Source organism: Aegilops tauschii, unplaced genomic scaffold (assembly GCF_002575655.3).
Source record: "Aegilops tauschii subsp. strangulata cultivar AL8/78 unplaced genomic scaffold, Aet v6.0 Super-Scaffold_295, whole genome shotgun sequence".
Taxonomy (NCBI): Eukaryota; Viridiplantae; Streptophyta; class Magnoliopsida; order Poales; family Poaceae; genus Aegilops; species Aegilops tauschii.
Genome location: NW_027332467.1, coordinates 1 through 20,717, shown reverse-complemented (window position 1 = coordinate 20,717; position 20,717 = coordinate 1).

The following is a 20,717-nucleotide window of genomic DNA, read 5'->3' as shown; positions in this document are numbered from 1 at the left end:
CAAATAAGTTTTAAAAAATGAAATCCATTTGTAACAGACGAGTTTCCGTATGAAATCCTGATACTTTGAAAGAGATTGTCCGTTTTGTACACGAAGTGTATCTAGTTTTTGCCGTAACCCTCTCACCATTCTTGACATGCTATGTGGATGAAATGATGATACCACGCCAACTTTCAACCTTTTCAGAGTTCATTTGAAATGCTTTTCAATTTTAGGGTCTTATAGCTCAAAATAATTATTAAATGCATGAAAAATAACAAATGAAGTCAGAAACGATTGAAAATTGATGATGTGGCTTTGAATGGTGCATTTTGAACACACAAAAAGTCAGGAGTTCAAATAAGTTTTAAAAAATGAAATCCCTTTGTAACAGACGAGTTTCCGTATGAAATCATGATACTTTGAAAGAGATTGTCCATTTTGTACACGAAGTGCATCCAGTTTTTGCCGTAACCCTCTCAACATTCTTGCACATGCTATGTGGATGAAATGATGATACCATGCCAACTTTCAACCTTTTCAGAGTTCATTTGAAATGCTTTTCAATTTTAGGGTCTTATAGCTCAAAATAATTATTAAATGCATGAAAAATAACAAATGAAGTCAGAAAGGATTGAAAATTGATGATGTGGCTTTGAATGGTGCATTTTGAACACACAAAAAGTCAGGAGTTCAAATAAGTTTTAAAAAATGAAATCCCTTTGTAACACACGAGTTTCCGTATGAAATCCTGATACTTTGAAAGAGATTGTCCGTTTTATACACGAAGTGCATCCAGTTTTTGCCGTAACCCTCTCAACTTTCTTGCACATGTCATGTGGATGAAATGATGATACCATGCCAACTTTCAACCTTTTCAGAGTTCATTTGAAATGTTTTTCAATTTTAGGGTCTTATAGCTCAAAATAATTAGTAAATGCATGAAAAATAACAAATGAAGTCAGAAAGGATTGAAAATTGATGATGTGGCTTTGAATGGTGCATTTTGAACACACAAAAAGTCAGGAGTTCAAATAAGTTTTAAAAAATGAAATCCCTTTGTAACAGACGAGTTTCCGTATGAAATCCTGATACTTTGAAAGAGATTGTCCGTTTTGTACACGAAGTGCATCCAGTTTTTGCCGTAACCCTCTCAACATTCTTGCACATGCTATGTGGATGAAATGATGATACCACGCCAACTTTCAACCTTTTCAGAGTTCATTTGAAATGCTTTTCAATTTTAGGGTCTTATAGCTCAAAATAATTATTAAATGCATGAAAAATAACAAATGAAGTCAGAAAGGATTGAAAATTGATGATGTGGCTTTGAATGGTGCATTTTGAACACACAAAAACTCAGGAGTTCAAATAAGTTTTAAAAAATGAAATCCCTTTGTAACAGACGAGTTTCCGTATGAAATCATGATACTTTGAAAGAGATTGTCCGTTTTGTACACGAAGTGCATCCAGTTTTTGCCGTAACCCTCTCAACTTTCTTGCACATGCCATGTGGATGAAATGATGATACCATGCCAACTTTCAACCTTTTCAGAGGTCATTTGAAATATTTTTCAATTTTAGGGTCTTGTAGCTCAAAATAATTAGTAAATGCATGAAAAATAACAAATGACGTGAGAAAGGATTGAAAATTGATGATGCGGCTTTGAATGGTGCATTTTGAACACACAAAAAGTCAGGAGTTCAAATAAGTTTTAAAAAATGAAATCCATTTGTAACAGACGAGTTTCCGTATGAAATCCTGATACTTTGAAAGAGATTGTCCGTTTTGTACACGAAGTGCATCTAGTTTTTGCCGTAACCCTCTCACCATTCTTGCACATGCTATGTGGATGAAATGATGATACCACGCCAACTTTCAACCTTTTCAGAGTTCATTTGAAATGCTTTTCAATTTTAGGGTCTTATAGCTCAAAATAATTATTAAATGCATGAAAAATAACAAATGAAGTCAGAAACGATTGAAAATTGATGATGTGGCTTTGAATGGTGCATTTTGAAGACACAAAAAGTCAGGAGTTCAAATAAGTTTTAAAAAATGAAATCCCTTTGTAACAGACGAGTTTCCGTATGAAATCATGATACTTTGAAAGAGATTGTCCATTTTGTACACGAAGTGCATCCAGTTTTTGCCGTAACCCTCTCAACATTCTTGCACATGCTATGTGGATGAAATGATGATACCATGCCAACTTTCAACCTTTTCAGAGTTCATTTGAAATGCTTTTCAATTTTAGGGTCTTATAGCTCAAAATAATTATTAAATGCATGAAAAATAACAAATGAAGTCAGAAAGGATTGAAAATTGATGATGTGGCTTTGAATGGTGCATTTTGAACACACAAAAAGTCAGGAGTTCAAATAAGTTTTAAAAAATGAAATCCCTTTGTAACACACGAGTTTCCGTATGAAATCCTGATACTTTGAAAGAGATTGTCCGTTTTATACACGAAGTGCATCCAGTTTTTGCCGTAACCCTCTCAACTTTCTTGCACATGTCATGTGGATGAAATGATGATACCATGCCAACTTTCAACCTTTTCAGAGTTCATTTGAAATGTTTTTCAATTTTAGGGTCTTATAGCTCAAAATAATTAGTAAATGCATGAAAAATAACAAATGAAGTCAGAAAGGATTGAAAATTGATGATGTGGCTTTGAATGGTGCATTTTGAACACACAAAAAGTCAGGAGTTCAAATAAGTTTTAAAAAATGAAATCCCTTTGTAACAGACGAGTTTCCGTATGAAATCCTGATACTTTGAAAGAGATTGTCCGTTTTATACACGAAGTGCATCCAGTTTTTGCCGTAACCCTCTCAACTTTCTTGCACATGCCATGTGGATGAAATGATGATACCATGCCAACTTTCAACCTTTTCAAAGGTCATTTGAAATGTTTTTCAATTTTAGGGTCTTGTAGCTCAAAATAATTAGTAAATGCATGAAAAATAACAAATGACGTGAGAAAGGATTGAAAATTGATGATGCGGCTTTGAATGGTGCATTTTGAACACACAAAAAGTCAGGAGTTCAAATAAGTTTTAAAAAATGAAATCCCTTTGTAACAGACGAGTTTCCGTATGAAATCCTGATACTTTGAAAGAGATTGTCCGTTTTGTACACGAAGTGCATCCAGTTTTTGCCGTAACCCTCTCAACATTCTTGCACATGCTATGTGGATGAAATGATGATACCATGCCAACTTTCAACCTTTTCAGAGTTCATTTGAAATGCTTTTCAATTTTAGGGTCTTATAGCTCAAAATAATTATTAAATGCATGAAAAATAACAAATGAAGTCAGAAAGGATTGAAAATTGATGATGTGGCTTTGAATGGTGCATTTTGAACACACAAAAAGTCAGGAGTTCAAATAAGTTTTAAAAAATGAAATCCCTTTGTAACACACGAGTTTCCGTATGAAATCCTGATACTTTGAAAGAGATTGTCCGTTTTATACACGAAGTGCATCCAGTTTTTGCCGTAACCCTCTCAACTTTCTTGCACATGTCATGTGGATGAAATGATGATACCATGCCAACTTTCAACCTTTTCAGAGTTCATTTGAAATGTTTTTCAATTTTAGGGTCTTATAGCTCAAAATAATTAGTAAATGCATGAAAAATAACGAATGAAGTCAGAAAGGATTGAAAATTGATGATGTGGCTTTGAATGGTGCATTTTGAACACACAAAAAGTCAGGAGTTCAAATAAGTTTTAAAAAATGAAATCCCTTTGTAACAGACGAGTTTCCGTATGAAATCCTGATACTTTGAAAGAGATTGTCCGTTTTATACACGAAGTGCATCCAGTTTTTGCCGTAACCCTCTCAACTTTCTTGCACATGCCATGTGGATGAAATGATGATACCATGCCAACTTTCAACCTTTTCAAAGGTCATTTGAAATGTTTTTCAATTTTAGGGTCTTGTAGCTCAAAATAATTAGTAAATGCATGAAAAATAACAAATGACGTGAGAAAGGATTGAAAATTGATGATGCGGCTTTGAATGGTGCATTTTGAACACACAAAAAGTCAGGAGTTCAAATAAGTTTTAAAAAATGAAATCCCTTTGTAACAGACGAGTTTCCGTATGAAATCCTGATACTTTGAAAGAGATTGTCCGTTTTGTACACGAAGTGCATCCAGTTTTTGCCGTAACCCTCTCAACATTCTTGCACATGCTATGTGGATGAAATGATGATACCACGCCAACTTTCAACCTTTTCAGAGTTCATTTGAAATGCTTTTCAATTTTAGGGTCTTATAGCTCAAAATAATTATTAAATGCATGAAAAATAACAAATGAAGTCAGAAACGATTGAAAATTGATGATGTGGCTTTGAATGGTGCATTTTGAACACACAAAAAGTCAGGAGTTCGAATAAGTTTTAAAAAATGAAATCCCTTTGTAACAGACGAGTTTCCGTATGAAATCATGATACTTTGAAAGAGATTGTCCATTTTGTACACGAAGTGCATCCAGTTTTTGCCGTAACCCGCTCAACATTCTTGCACATGCTATGTGGATGAAATGATGATACCATGCCAACTTTTAACCTTTTCAGAGTTCATTTGAAATGCTTTTCAATTTTAGGGTCTTATAGCTCAAAATAATTATTAAATGCATGAAAAATAACAAATGAAGTCAGAAAGGATTGAAAATTGATGATGTGGCTTTGAATGGTGCATTTTGAACACACAAAAAGTCAGGAGTTCAAATAAGTTTTAAAAAATGAAATCCCTTTGTAACACACGAGTTTCCGTATGAAATCCTGATACTTCGAAAGAGATTGTCCGTTTTATACACGAAGTGCATCCAGTTTTTGCCGTAACCCTCTCAACTTTCTTGCACATGCCATGTGGATGAAATGATGATACCATGCCAACTTTCAACCTTTTCAGAGTTCATTTGAAATGTTTTTCAATTTTAGGGTCTTATAGCTCAAAATAATTAGTAAATGCATGAAAAATAACAAATGAAGTCAGAAAGGATTGAAAATTGATGATGTGGCTTTGAATGGTGCATTTTGAACACACAAAAAGTCAGGAGTTCAAATAAGTTTTAAAAAATGAAATCCCTTTGTAACACACGAGTTTCCGTATGAAATCCTGATACTTTGAAAGAGATTGTCCGTTTTATACACGAAGTGCATCCAGTTTTTGCCGTAACCCTCTCAACTTTCTTGCACATGTCATGTGGATGAAATGATGATACCATGCCAACTTTCAACCTTTTCAGAGTTCATTTGAAATGTTTTTCAATTTTAGGGTCTTATAGCTCAAAATAATTAGTAAATGCATGAAAAATAACAAATGAAGTCAGAAAGGATTGAAAATTGATGATGTGGCTTTGAATGGTGCATTTTGAACACACAAAAAGTCAGGAGTTCAAATAAGTTTTAAAAAATGAAATCCCTTTGTAACAGACGAGTTTCCGTATGAAATCCTGATACTTTGAAAGAGATTGTCCGTTTTATACACGAAGTGCATCCAGTTTTTGCCGTAACCCTCTCAACTTTCTTGCACATGCCATGTGGATGAAATGATGATACCATGCCAACTTTCAACCTTTTCAAAGGTCATTTGAAATGTTTTTCAATTTTAGGGTCTTGTAGCTCAAAATAATTAGTAAATGCATGAAAAATAACAAATGACGTGAGAAAGGATTGAAAATTGATGATGCGGCTTTGAATGGTGCATTTTGAACACACAAAAAGTCAGGAGTTCAAATAAGTTTTAAAAAATGAAATCCCTTTGTAACAGACGAGTTTCCGTATGAAATCCTGATACTTTGAAAGAGATTGTCCGTTTTGTACACGAAGTGCATCCAGTTTTTGCCGTAACCCTCTCAACATTCTTGCACATGCTATGTGGATGAAATGATGATACCACGCCAACTTTCAACCTTTTCAGAGTTCATTTGAAATGCTTTTCAATTTTAGGGTCTTATAGCTCAAAATAATTATTAAATGCATGAAAAATAACAAATGAAGTCAGAAACGATTGAAAATTGATGATGTGGCTTTGAATGGTGCATTTTGAACACACAAAAAGTCAGGAGTTCGAATAAGTTTTAAAAAATGAAATCCCTTTGTAACAGACGAGTTTCCGTATGAAATCATGATACTTTGAAAGAGATTGTCCATTTTGTACACGAAGTGCATCCAGTTTTTGCCGTAACCCGCTCAACATTCTTGCACATGCTATGTGGATGAAATGATGATACCATGCCAACTTTTAACCTTTTCAGAGTTCATTTGAAATGCTTTTCAATTTTAGGGTCTTATAGCTCAAAATAATTATTAAATGCATGAAAAATAACAAATGAAGTCAGAAAGGATTGAAAATTGATGATGTGGCTTTGAATGGTGCATTTTGAACACACAAAAAGTCAGGAGTTCAAATAAGTTTTAAAAAATGAAATCCCTTTGTAACACACGAGTTTCCGTATGAAATCCTGATACTTCGAAAGAGATTGTCCGTTTTATACACGAAGTGCATCCAGTTTTTGCCGTAACCCTCTCAACTTTCTTGCACATGCCATGTGGATGAAATGATGATACCATGCCAACTTTCAACCTTTTCAGAGTTCATTTGAAATGTTTTTCAATTTTAGGGTCTTATAGCTCAAAATAATTAGTAAATGCATGAAAAATAACAAATGAAGTCAGAAAGGATTGAAAATTGATGATGTGGCTTTGAATGGTGCATTTTGAACACACAAAAAGTCAGGAGTTCAAATAAGTTTTAAAAAATGAAATCCCTTTGTAACAGACGAGTTTCCGTATGAAATCCTGATACTTTGAAAGAGATTGTCCGTTTTGTACACGAAGTGCATCCAGTTTTTGCCGTAACCCTCTCAACATTCTTGCACATGCTATGTGGATGAAATGATGATACCACGCCAACTTTCAACCTTTTCAGAGTTCATTTGAAATGCTTTTCAATTTTAGGGTCTTATAGCTCAAAATAATTATTAAATGCATGAAAAATAACAAATGAAGTCAGAAAAGAATTGAAAATTGATGATGTGGCTTTGAATGGTGCATTTTGAACACACAAAAAGTCAGGAGTTCAAATAAGTTTTAAAAAATGAAATCCCTTTGTAACAGACGAGTTTCCGTATGAAATCCTGATACATTGAAAGAGATTGTCCGTTTTGTACACGAAGTGCATCCAGTTTTTGCCGTAACCCTCTCAACATTCTTGCACATGCCATGTGGATGAAATGATGATACCATGCCAACTTTCAACCTTTTCAGAGTTCATTTGAAATGCTTTTCAATTTTAGGGTCTTATAGCTCAAAATAATTATTAAATGCATGAAAAATAACAAATGAAGTCAGAAACGATTGAAAATTGATGATGTGGCTTTGAATGGTGTATTTTGAACACACAAAAAGTCAGGAGTTCAAATAAGTTTTAAAAAATGAAATCCCTTTGTAACAGACGAGTTTCCGTATGAAATCCTGATACTTTGAAAGAGATTGTCCGTTTTGTACACGAAGTGCATCCAGTTTTTGCCGTAACCCTCTCAACATTCTTGCACATGCTATGTGGATGAAATGATGATACCATGCCAACTTTCAACCTTTTCAGAGTTCATTTGAAATGCTTTACAATTTTAGGGTCTTATAGCTCAAAATAATTATTAAATGCATGAAAAATAACAAATGAAGTCAGAAAGGATTGAAAATTGATGATGTGGCTTTGAATGGTGCATTTTGAACACACAAAAAGTGAGGAGTTCAAATAAGTTGAAAAAAATGAAATCCCTTTGTAACAGACGAGTTTCCGTATGAAATCCTGATACTTTGAAAGAGATTGTCCGTTTTGTACACGAAGTGCATCCAGTTTTTGCCGTAACCCTCTCACCATTCTTGCACATGCTATGTGGATGAAATGATGATACCACGCCAACTTTCAACCTTTTCAGAGTTCATTTGAAATGCTTTTCAATTTTAGGGTCTTATAGCTCAAAATAATTATTGAATGCATGAAAAATAACAAATGAAGTCAGAAACGATTGAAAATTGATGATGTGGCTTTGAATGGTGCATTTTGGACACACAAAACGTCAGGAGTTCAAATAAGTTTTAAAAAATGAAATCCCTTTGTAACAGACGAGTTTCCGTATGAAATCATGATACTTTGAAAGAGATTGTCCGTTTTGTACACGAAGTGCATCCAGTTTTTGCCGTAACCCTCTCAACATTCTTGCACATGCTATGTGGATGAAATGATGATACCATGCCAACTTTCAACCTTGTCAGAGTTCATTTGAAATGCTTTTCAATTTTAGGGTCTTATAGCTCAAAATAATTATTAAATGCATGAAAAATAACAAATGAAGTCAGAAAGGATTGAAAATTTATGATGTGGCTTTGAATGGTGCATTTTGAACACACAAAAAGTCAGGAGTTCAAATAAGTTTTAAAAAATGAAATCCCTTAGTAACAGACGAGTTTCCGTATGAAATCCTGATACTTTGAAAGAGATTGTCCGTTTTATACACGAAGTGCATCCAGTTTTTGCCGTAACCCTCTCAACTTTCTTGCACATGCCATGTGGATGAAATGATGATACCATGCCAACTTTCATCCTTTTCAGAGTTCATTTGAAATGTTTTTCAATTTTAGGGTCTTATAGCTCAAAATAATTAGTAAATGCATGAAAAATAACAAATGAAGTCAGAAAGGATTGAAAATTGATGATCTGGCTTTGAATGGTGCAGTTTGAACACACAAAAAGTCAGGAGTTCAAATAAGTTTTAAAAAATGAAATCCCTTTGTAACAGACGAGTTTCCGTATGAAATCCTCATACTTTGAAAGAGATTGTCCGTTTTATACACGAAGTGCATCCAGTTTTTGCCGTAACCCTCTCAACTTTCTTGCACATGCTATGTGGATGAAATGATGATACCATGCCAACTTTCAACCTTTTCAGAGTTCATTTGAAATGCTTTTCAATTTTAGGGTCTTATAGCTCAAAATAATTAGTAAATGCATGAAAAATAACAAATGAAGTCAAAAAGGATTAAAAATTGATGATGTGGCTTTGAATGGTGCATTTTGAACACACAAAAAGTCAGGAGTTCAAATAAGTTTTAAAAAATGAAATCCCTGTGTAACAGACGAGTTTCCGGATGAAATCATGATACTTTGAAAGAGATTGTCCGTTTTGTACACGAAGTGCATCCAGTTTTTGCCGTAACCCTCTCAACATTCTTGCACATGCTATGTGGATGAAATGATGATACCACGCCAACTTTCATCCTTTTCAGAGTTCATTTGAAATGCTTTTCAATTTTAGGGTCTTATAGCTCAAAATAATTATTAAATGCATGAAAAATAACAAATGAAGTCAGAAAGGATTGAAAATTGATGATGTGGCTTTGAATGGTGCATTTTGAACACACAAAAAGTCAGGAGTTCAAATTAGTTATAAAAAATGAAATCCCTTTGTAACAGACGAGTTTCCGTATGAAATCATGATACTTTGAAAGAGATTGTCCGTTTTATACACGAAGTGCATCCAGTTTTTGCCGTAACCCTCTCAACTTTCTTGCACATACCATGTGGATGAAATGATGATACCATGCCAACTTTCAACCTTTTCAGAGTTCATTTGAAATGTTTTTCAATTTTAGGGTCTTATAGCTCAAAATAATTAGTAAATGCATGAAAAATAACAAATGAAGTCAGAAAGGATTGAAAATTGATGATGTGGCTTTGAATGGTGCATTTTGAACACACAAAAAGTGAGGAGTTCAAATAAGTTTTAAAAAATGAAATCCCTTTGTAACAGACGAGTTTCCGTATGAAATCCTGATACTTTGAAAGAGATTGTCCATTTTGTACACGAAGTGCATCCAGTTTTTGCCGTAACCCTCTCAACATTCTTGCACATGCTATGTGGATGAAATGATGATACCACGCCAACTTTCAACCTTTTCAGAGTTCATTTGAAATGCTTTTCAATTTTAGGGTCTTATAGCTCAAAATAATTATTAAATGCATGAAAAATAACAAATGAAGTCAGAAAGGATTGAAAATTGATGATGTGGCTTTGAATGGTGCATTTTGAACACACAAAAAGTCAGGAGTTCAAATAAGTTTTAAAAAATGAAATCCCTTTGTAACAGACGAGTTTCCGTATGAAATCATGATACTTTGAAAGAGATTGTCCGTTTTATACACGAAGTGCATCCAGTTTTTGCCGTAACCCTCTCATCTTTCTTGCACATGCTATGTGGATGAAATGATGATACCATGCCAACTTTCAACCTTTTCAGAGTTCATTTGAAATGTTTTTCAATTTTAGGGTCTTATAGCTCAAAATAATTAGTAAATGCATGAAAAATAACAAATGAAGTCAGAAAGGATTGAAAATTGATGATGTGGCTTTGAATGGTGCATTTTGAACACACAAAAAGTGAGGAGTTCAAATAAGTTTAAAAAAATGAAATCCCTTTGTAACAGACGAGTTTCCGTATGAAATCCTGATACTTTGAAAGAGATTGTCCGTTTTGTACACGAAGTGCATCCAGTTTTTGCCGTAACCCTCTCAACATTCTTGCACATGCTATGTGGATGAAATGATGATACCACGCGAACTTTCAACCTTTTCAGAGTTCATTTGAAATACTTTTCAATTTTAGGGTCTTATAGCTCAAAATAATTAGTAAATGCATGAAAAATGACAAATGAAGTCAGAAAGGATTGAAAATTGATGATGTGGCTTTGAATGGTGCATTTTGACCACACAAAAAGTCAGGAGTTCAAATAAGTTTTAAAAAATGAAATCCCTTTGTAACAGACGAGTTTCCGTATGAAATCATGATACTTTGAAAGAGATTATCCGTTTTGTACACGAAGTGCATCCAGTTTTTGCCGTAACCCTCTCAACATTCTTGCACATACTATGTGGATGAAATGATGATACCATGCCAACTTTCAACCTTTTCAGAGTTCATTTGAAATGCTTTTCAATTTTAGGGTCTTATAGCTCAAAATAATTAGTAAATGCATGAAAAATAACAAATGAAGTCAGAAAGGATTGAAAATTGATGACGTGGCTTTGAATGGTGCATTTTGAACACACAAAAAGTTAGGAGTTCAAATAAGTTTTAAAAAATGAAATCCCTTAGTAACAGACGAGTTTCCGTATGAAATCCTGATACTTTGAAAGAGATTGTCCGTTTTATACACGAAGTGCATCCAGTTTTTGCCGTAACCCTCTCAACTTTCTTGCACATGCTATGTGGATGAAATGATGATACCATGCCAACTTTCAACCTTTTCAGAGTTCATTTGAAATGCTTTTCAATTTTAGGGTCTTATAGCTCAAAATAATTAGTAAATGCATGAAAAATAACAAATGAAGTCAGAAAGGATTGAAAATTGATGATGTAGCTTTGAATGGTGCATTTTGAACACACAAAAAGTCAGGAGTTCAAATAAGTTTTAAAAAATGAAATCCCTTTGTAACAGACGAGTTTCCGGATGAAATCATGATACTTTGAAAGAGATTGTCCGTTTTGTACACGAAGTGCATCCAGTTTTTGCTGTAACCCTCTCAACATTCTTGCACATGCTATGTGGATGAAATGATGATACCACGCCAACTTTCAACCTTTTCAGAGTTCATTTGAAATGCTTTTCAATTTTAGGGTCTTATAGCTCAAAATAATTATTAAATGCATGAAAAATAACAAATGAAGTCAGAAAGGATTGAAAATTGATGATGTGGCTTTGAATGGTGCATTTTGAACACACAAAAAGTCAGGAGTTCAAATAAGTTTTAAAAAATGAAATCCCTTTGTAACAGACGAGTTTCCGTATGAAATCCTGATACTTTGAAAGAGATTGTCCGTTTTGTACACGAAGTGCATCCAGTTTTTGCCGTAACCCTCTCACCATTCTTGCACATGCTATGTGGATGAAATGATGATACCACGCCAACTTTCAACCTTTTCAGAGTTCATTTGAAATGCTTTTCAATTTTAGGGTCTTATAGCTCGAAATAATTATTAAATGCATGAAAAATAACAAATGAAGTCAGAAAGGATTGAAAATTGATGATGTGGCTTTGAATGGTGCATTTTGAACACACAAAAAGTTAGGAGTTCAAATAAGTTTTAAAAAATGAAATCCCTTTGTAACAGACGAGTTTCCGTATGAAATCCTGATACTTTGAAAGAGATTGTCCGTTTTATACACGAAGTGCATCCAGTTTTTGCCGTAACCCTCTCAACTTTCTTGCACATGCCATGTGGATGAAATGATGATACCATGCCAACTTTCATCCTTTTCAGAGTTCATTTGAAATGTTTTTCAATTTTAGGGTCTTATAGCTCAAAATAATTAGTAAATGCATGAAAAATAACAAATGAAGTCAGAAAGGATTGAAAATTGATGATGTGGCTTTGAATGGTGCATTTTGAACACACAAAAGGTCAGGAGTTCAAATAAGTTTTAAAAAATAAAATCCCTTTGTAACAGACGAGTTTCCGTATGAAATCCTGATACTTTGAAAGAGATTGTCCGTTTTATACACGAAGTGCATCCAGTTTTTGCCGTAACCCTCTCAACTTTCTTGCACATGCTATGTGGATGAAATGATGATACCATGCCAACTTTCAACCTTTTCAGAGTTCATTTGAAATGCTTTTCAATTTTAGGGTCTTATAGCTCAAAATAATTAGTAAATGCATGAAAAATAACAAATGAAGTCAGAAAGGATTGAAAATTGATGATGTGGCTTTGAATGGTGCATTTTGAACACACAAAAAGTCAGGAGTTCAAATAAGTTTTAAAAAATGAAATCCCTTTGTAACAGACGAGTTTCCGGATGAAATCATGATACTTTGAAAGAGATTGTCCGTTTTGTACACGAAGTGCATCCAGTTTTTGCCGTAACCCTCTCAACATTCTTGCACATGCTATGTGGATGAAATGATGATACCACGCCAACTTTCAACCTTTTCAGAGTTCATTTGAAATGCTTTTCAATTTTAGGGTCTTATAGCTCAAAATAATTATTAAATGCATGAAAAATAACAAATGAAGTCAGAAAGGATTGAAAATTGATGATGTGGCTTTGAATGGTGCATTTTGAACACACAAAAAGTCAGGAGTTCAAATAAGTTTTAAAAAATGAAATCCCTTTGTAACAGACGAGTTTCCGTATGAAATCCTGATACTTTGAAAGAGATTGTCCGTTTTGTACACGAAGTGCATCCAGTTTTTGCCGTAACCCTCTCACCATTCTTGCACATGCTATGTGGATGAAATGATGATACCACGCCAACTTTCAACCTTTTCAGAGTTCATTTGAAATGCTTTTCAATTTTAGGGTCTTATAGCTCGAAATAATTATTAAATGCATGAAAAATAACAAATGAAGTCAGAAAGGATTGAAAATTGATGATGTGGCTTTGAATGGTGCATTTTGAACACACAAAAAGTCAGGAGTTCAAATAAGTTTTAAAAAATGAAATCCCTTTGTAACAGACGAGTTTCCGTATGAAATCATGATACTTTGAAAGAGATTGTCCGTTTTGTACACGAAGTGCATCCAGTTTTTGCCGTAACCCTCTCAACATTCTTGCACATGCTATGTGGATGAAATGATGATACCATGCCAACTTTCAACCTTTTCAGAGTTCATTTGAAATGTTTTTCAATTTTAGGGTCTTATAGCTCAAAATAATTAGTAAATGCATGAAAAATAACAAATGAAGTCAGAAAGGATTGAAAATTGATGATGTGGCTTTGAATGGTGCATTTTGAACACACAAAAAGTGAGGAGTTCAAATAAGTTTTAAAAAATGAAATCCCTTTGTAACAGACGAGTTTCCGTATGAAATCCTGATACTTTGAAAGAGATTGTCCATTTTGTACACGAAGTGCATCCAGTTTTTGCCGTAACCCTCTCACCATTCTTGCACATGCTATGTGGATGAAATGATGATACCACGCCAACTTTCAACCTTTTCAGAGTTCATTTGAAATGCTTTTCAATTTTAGGGTCTTATAGCTCAAAATAATTATTAAATGCATGAAAAATAACAAATGAAGTCAGAAAGGATTGAAAATTGATGATGTGGCTTTGAATGGTGCATTTTGAACACACAAAAAGTCAGGAGTTCAAATAAGTTTTAAAAAATGAAATCCCTTTGTAACAGACGAGTTTCCGTATGAAATCATGATACTTTGAAAGAGATTGTCCGTTTTATACACGAAGTGCATCCAGTTTTTGCCGTAACCCTCTCATCTTTCTTGCACATGCTATGTGGATGAAATGATGATACCATGCCAACTTTCAACCTTTTCAGAGTTCATTTGAAATGTTTTTCAATTTTAGGGTCTTATAGCTCAAAATAATTAGTAAATGCATGAAAAATAACAAATGAAGTCAGAAAGGATTGAAAATTGATGATGTGGCTTTGAATGGTGCATTTTGAACACACAAAAAGTGAGGAGTTCAAATAAGTTTAAAAAAATGAAATCCCTTTGTAACAGACGAGTTTCCGTATGAAATCCTGATACTTTGAAAGAGATTGTCCGTTTTATACACGAAGTGCATCCAGTTTTTGCCGTAACCCTCTCAACATTCTTGCACATGCTATGTGGATGAAATGATGATACCACGCGAACTTTCAACCTTTTCAGAGTTCATTTGAAATACTTTTCAATTTTAGGGTCTTATAGCTCAAAATAATTAGTAAATGCATGAAAAATGACAAATGAAGTCAGAAAGGATTGAAAATTGATGATGTGGCTTTGAATGGTGCATTTTGACCACACAAAAAGTCAGGAGTTCAAATAAGTTTTAAAAAATGAAATCCCTTTGTAACAGACGAGTTTCCGTATGAAATCATGATACTTTGAAAGAGATTATCCGTTTTGTACACGAAGTGCATCCAGTTTTTGCCGTAACCCTCTCAACATTCTTGCACATACTATGTGGATGAAATGATGATACCATGCCAACTTTCAACCTTTTCAGAGTTCATTTGAAATGCTTTTCAATTTTAGGGTCTTATAGCTCAAAATAATTAGTAAATGCATGAAAAATAACAAATGAAGTCAGAAAGGATTGAAAATTGATGATGTGGCTTTGAATGGTGCATTTTGAACACACAAAAAGTTAGGAGTTCAAATAAGTTTTAAAAAATGAAATCCCTTAGTAACAGACGAGTTTCCGTATGAAATCCTGATACTTTGAAAGAGATTGTCCGTTTTATACACGAAGTGCATCCAGTTTTTGCCGTAACCCTCTCAACTTTCTTGCACATGCTATGTGGATGAAATGATGATACCATGCCAACTTTCAACCTTTTCAGAGTTCATTTGAAATGCTTTTCAATTTTAGGGTCTTATAGCTCAAAATAATTAGTAAATGCATGAAAAATAACAAATGAAGTCAGAAAGGATTGAAAATTGATGATGTGGCTTTGAATGGTGCATTTTGAACACACAAAAAGTCAGGAGTTCAAATAAGTTTTAAAAAATGAAATCCCTTTGTAACAGACGAGTTTCCGGATGAAATCATGATACTTTGAAAGAGATTGTCCGTTTTGTACACGAAGTGCATCCAGTTTTTGCCGTAACCCTCTCAACATTCTTGCACATGCTATGTGGATGAAATGATGATACCACGCCAACTTTCAACCTTTTCAGAGTTCATTTGAAATGCTTTTCAATTTTAGGGTCTTATAGCTCAAAATAATTATTAAATGCATGAAAAATAACAAATGAAGTCAGAAAGGATTGAAAATTGATGATGTGGCTTTGAATGGTGCATTTTGAACACACAAAAAGTCAGGAGTTCAAATAAGTTTTAAAAATGAAATCCCTTTGTAACAGACGAGTTTCCGTATGAAATCCTGATACTTTGAAAGAGATTGTCCGTTTTGTACACGAAGTGCATCCAGTTTTTGCCGTAACCCTCTCACCATTCTTGCACATGCTATGTGGATGAAATGATGATACCACGCCAACTTTCAACCTTTTCAGAGTTCATTTGAAATGCTTTTCAATTTTAGGGTCTTATAGCTCGAAATAATTATTAAATGCATGAAAAATAACAAATGAAGTCAGAAAGGATTGAAAATTGATGATGTGGCTTTGAATGGTGCATTTTGAACACACAAAAAGTTAGGAGTTCAAATAAGTTTTAAAAAATGAAATCCCTTTGTAACAGACGAGTTTCCGTATGAAATCCTGATACTTTGAAAGAGATTGTCCGTTTTATACACGAAGTGCATCCAGTTTTTGCCGTAACCCTCTCAACTTTCTTGCACATGCCATGTGGATGAAATGATGATACCATGCCAACTTTCATCCTTTTCAGAGTTCATTTGAAATGTTTTTCAATTTTAGGGTCTTATAGCTCAAAATAATTAGTAAATGCATGAAAAATAACAAATGAAGTCAGAAAGGATTGAAAATTGATGATGTGGCTTTGAATGGTGCATTTTGAACACACAAAAGGTCAGGAGTTCAAATAAGTTTTAAAAAATAAAATCCCTTTGTAACAGACGAGTTTCCGTATGAAATCCTGATACTTTGAAAGAGATTGTCCGTTTTATACACGAAGTGCATCCAGTTTTTGCCGTAACCCTCTCAACTTTCTTGCACATGCTATGTGGATGAAATGATGATACCATGCCAACTTTCAACCTTTTCAGAGTTCATTTGAAATGCTTTTCAATTTTAGGGTCTTATAGCTCAAAATAATTAGTAAATGCATGAAAAATAACAAATGAAGTCAGAAAGGATTGAAAATTGATGATGTGGCTTTGAATGGTGCATTTTGAACACACAAAAAGTCAGGAGTTCAAATAAGTTTTAAAAAATGAAATCCCTTTGTAACAGACGAGTTTCCGGATGAAATCATGATACTTTGAAAGAGATTGTCCGTTTTGTACACGAAGTGCATCCAGTTTTTGCCGTAACCCTCTCAACATTCTTGCACATGCTATGTGGATGAAATGATGATACCACGCCAACTTTCAACCTTTTCAGAGTTCATTTGAAATGCTTTTCAATTTTAGGGTCTTATAGCTCAAAATAATTATTAAATGCATGAAAAATAACAAATGAAGTCAGAAAGGATTGAAAATTGATGATGTGGCTTTGAATGGTGCATTTTGAACACACAAAAAGTCAGGAGTTCAAATAAGTTTTAAAAAATGAAATCCCTTTGTAACAGACGAGTTTCCGTATGAAATCCTGATACTTTGAAAGAGATTGTCCGTTTTGTACACGAAGTGCATCCAGTTTTTGCCGTAACCCTCTCACCATTCTTGCACATGCTATGTGGATGAAATGATGATACCACGCCAACTTTCAACCTTTTCAGAGTTCATTTGAAATGCTTTTCAATTTTAGGGTCTTATAGCTCGAAATAATTATTAAATGCATGAAAAATAACAAATGAAGTCAGAAAGGATTGAAAATTGATGATGTGGCTTTGAATGGTGCATTTTGAACACACAAAAAGTCAGGAGTTCCAATAAGTTTTAAAAAATGAAATCCCTTTGTAACACACGAGTTTCCTTATGAAATCCTGATACTTTGAAAGAGATTGTCCGTTTTATACACGAAGTGCATCCAGTTTTTGCCGTAACCCTCTCAACTTTCTTGCACATGCCATGTGGATGAAATGATGATACCATGCCAACTTTCAACCTTTTCAGAGTTCATTTGAAATGTTTTTCAATTTTAGGGTCTTATAGCTCAAAATAATTAGTAAATGCATGAAAAATAACAAATGAAGTCAGAAAGGATTGAAAATTGATGATGTGGCTTTGAATGGTGCATTTTGAACACACAAAAAGTCAGGAGTTCAAATAAGTTTTAAAAAATGAAATCCCTTTGTAACAGACGAGTTTCCGTATGAAATCCTGATACTTTGAAAGAGATTGTCCGTTTTGTACACGAAGTGCATCCAGTTTTTGCCGTAACCCTCTCAACATTCTTGCACATGCCATGTGGATGAAATGATGATACCATGCCAACTTTCAACCTTTTCAGAGTTCATTTGAAATGCTTTTCAATTTTAGGGTCTTATAGCTCAAAATAATTATTAAATGCATGAAAAATAACAAATGAAGTCAGAAAGGATTGAAAATTGATGATGTGGCTTTGAATGGTGTATTTTGAACACACAAAAAGTCAGGAGTTCGAATAAGTTTTAAAAATGAAATCCCTTTGTAACAGACGAGTTTCCGTATGAAATCCTGATACTTTGAAAGAGATTGTCCGTTTTGTACACGAAGTGCATCCAGTTTTTGCCGTAACCCTCTCAACATTCTTGCACATGCTATGTGGATGAAATGATGATACCATGCCAACTTTCAACCTTTTCAGAGTTCATTTGAAATGCTTTTCAATTTTAGGGTCTTATAGCTCAAAATAATTATTAAATGCATGAAAAATAACAAATGAAGTCAGAAAGGATTGAAAATTGATGATGTGGCTTTGAATGGTGTATTTTGAACACACAAAAAGTCAGGAGTTCAAATAAGTTTTAAAAAATGAAATCCCTTTGTAACAGACGAGTTTCCGTATGAAATCCTGATACTTTGAAAGAGATTGTCCGTTTTGTACACGAAGTGCATCCAGTTTTTGCCGTAACCCTCTCAACATTCTTGCACATGCTATGTGGATGAAATGATGATACCATGCCAACTTTCAACCTTTTCAGAGTTCATTTGAAATGCTTTTCATTTTTAGGGTCTTATAGCTCAAAATAATTATTAAATGCATGAAAAATAACAAATGAAGTCAGAAAGGATTGAAAATTGATGATGTGGCTTTGAATTGGTGCATTTTGAACACACAAAAAGTGAGGAGTTCAAATAAGTTTAAAAAAATGAAATCCCTTTGTAACAGACGAGTTTCCGTATGAAATCCTGATACTTTGAAAGAGATTGTCCGTTTTGTACACGAAGTGCATCCAGTTTTTGCCGTAACCCTCTCACCATTCTTGCACATGCTATGTGGATGAAATGATGATACCACGCCAACTTTCAACCTTTTCAGAGTTCATTTGAAATGCTTTTCAATTTTAGGGTCTTATAGCTCAAAATAATTATTAAATGCATGAAAAATAACAAATGAAGTCAGAAACGATTGAAAATTGATGATGTGGCTTTGAATGGTGCATTTTGGACACACAAAACGTCAGGAGTTCAAATAAGTTTTAAAAAATGAAATCCCTTTGTAACAGACGAGTTTCCGTATGAAATCATGATACTTTGAAAGAGATTGTCCGTTTTGTACACGAAGTGCATCCAGTTTTTGCCGTAACCCTCTCAACATTCTTGCACATGCTATGTGGATGAAATGATGATACCATGCCAACTTTCAACCTTTTCAGAGTTCATTTGAAATGCTTTTCAATTTTAGGGTCTTATAGCTCAAAATAATTATTAAATGCATGAAAAATAACAAATGAAGTCAGAAAGGATTGAAAATTTATGATGTGGCTTTGAATGGTGCATTTTGAACACACAAAAAGTCAGGAGTTCAAACAAGTTTTAAAAAATGAAATCCCTTAGTAACAGACGAGTTTCCGTATGAAATCCTGATACTTTGAAAGAGATTGTCCGTTTTATACACGAAGTGCATCTAGTTTTTGCCGTAACCCTCTCAACTTTCTTGCACATGCCATGTGGATGAAATGATGATACCATGCCAACTTTCATCCTTTTCAGAGTTCATTTGAAATGTTTTTCAATTTTAGGGTCTTATAGCTCAAAATAATTAGTAAATGCATGAAAAATAACAAATGAAGTCAGAAAGGATTGAAAATTGATGATCTGGCTTTGAATGGTGCATTTTGAACACACAAAAAGTCAGGAGTTCAAATAAGTTTTAAAAAATGAAATCCCTTTGTAACAGACGAGTTTCCGTATGAAATCATGATACTTTGAAAGAGATTGTCCGTTTTATACACGAAGTGCATCCAGTTTTTGCCGTAACCCTCTCAACTTTCTTGCACATGCCATGTGGATGAAATGATGATACCATGCCAACTTTCAACCTTTTCAGAGTTCATTTGAAATGTTTTTCAATTTTAGGGTCTTATAGCTCAAAATAATTAGTAAATGCATGAAAAATAACAAATGAAGTCAGAAAGGATTGAAAATTGATGATGTGGCTTTGAATGGTGCATTTTGAACACACAAAAAGTCAGGAGTTCAAATAAGTTTTAAAAAATGAAATCCCTTTGTAACAGACGAGTTTCCGTATGAAATCCTGATACTTTGAAAGAGATTGTCCGTTTTGTACACGAAGTGCATCCAGTTTTTGCCGTAACCCTCTCAACATTCTTGCACATGCTATGTGGATGAAATGATGATACCACGCCAAGTTTCAACCTTTTCAGAGTTCATTTGAAATGCTTTTCAATTTTAGGGTCTTATAGCTCAAAATAATTATTAAATGCATGAAAAATAACAAATGAAGTCAGAAAGGATTGAAAATTGATGATGTGGCTTTGAATGGTGCATTTTGAACACACAAAAAGTCAGGAGTTCAAATAAGTTTTAAAAAATGAAATCCCTTTGTAACAGACGAGTTTCCGTATGAAATCATGATACTTTGAAAGAGATTGTCCGTTTTATACACGAAGTGCATCCAGTTTTTGCCGTAACCCTCTCATCTTTCTTGCACATGCTATGTGGATGAAATGATGAT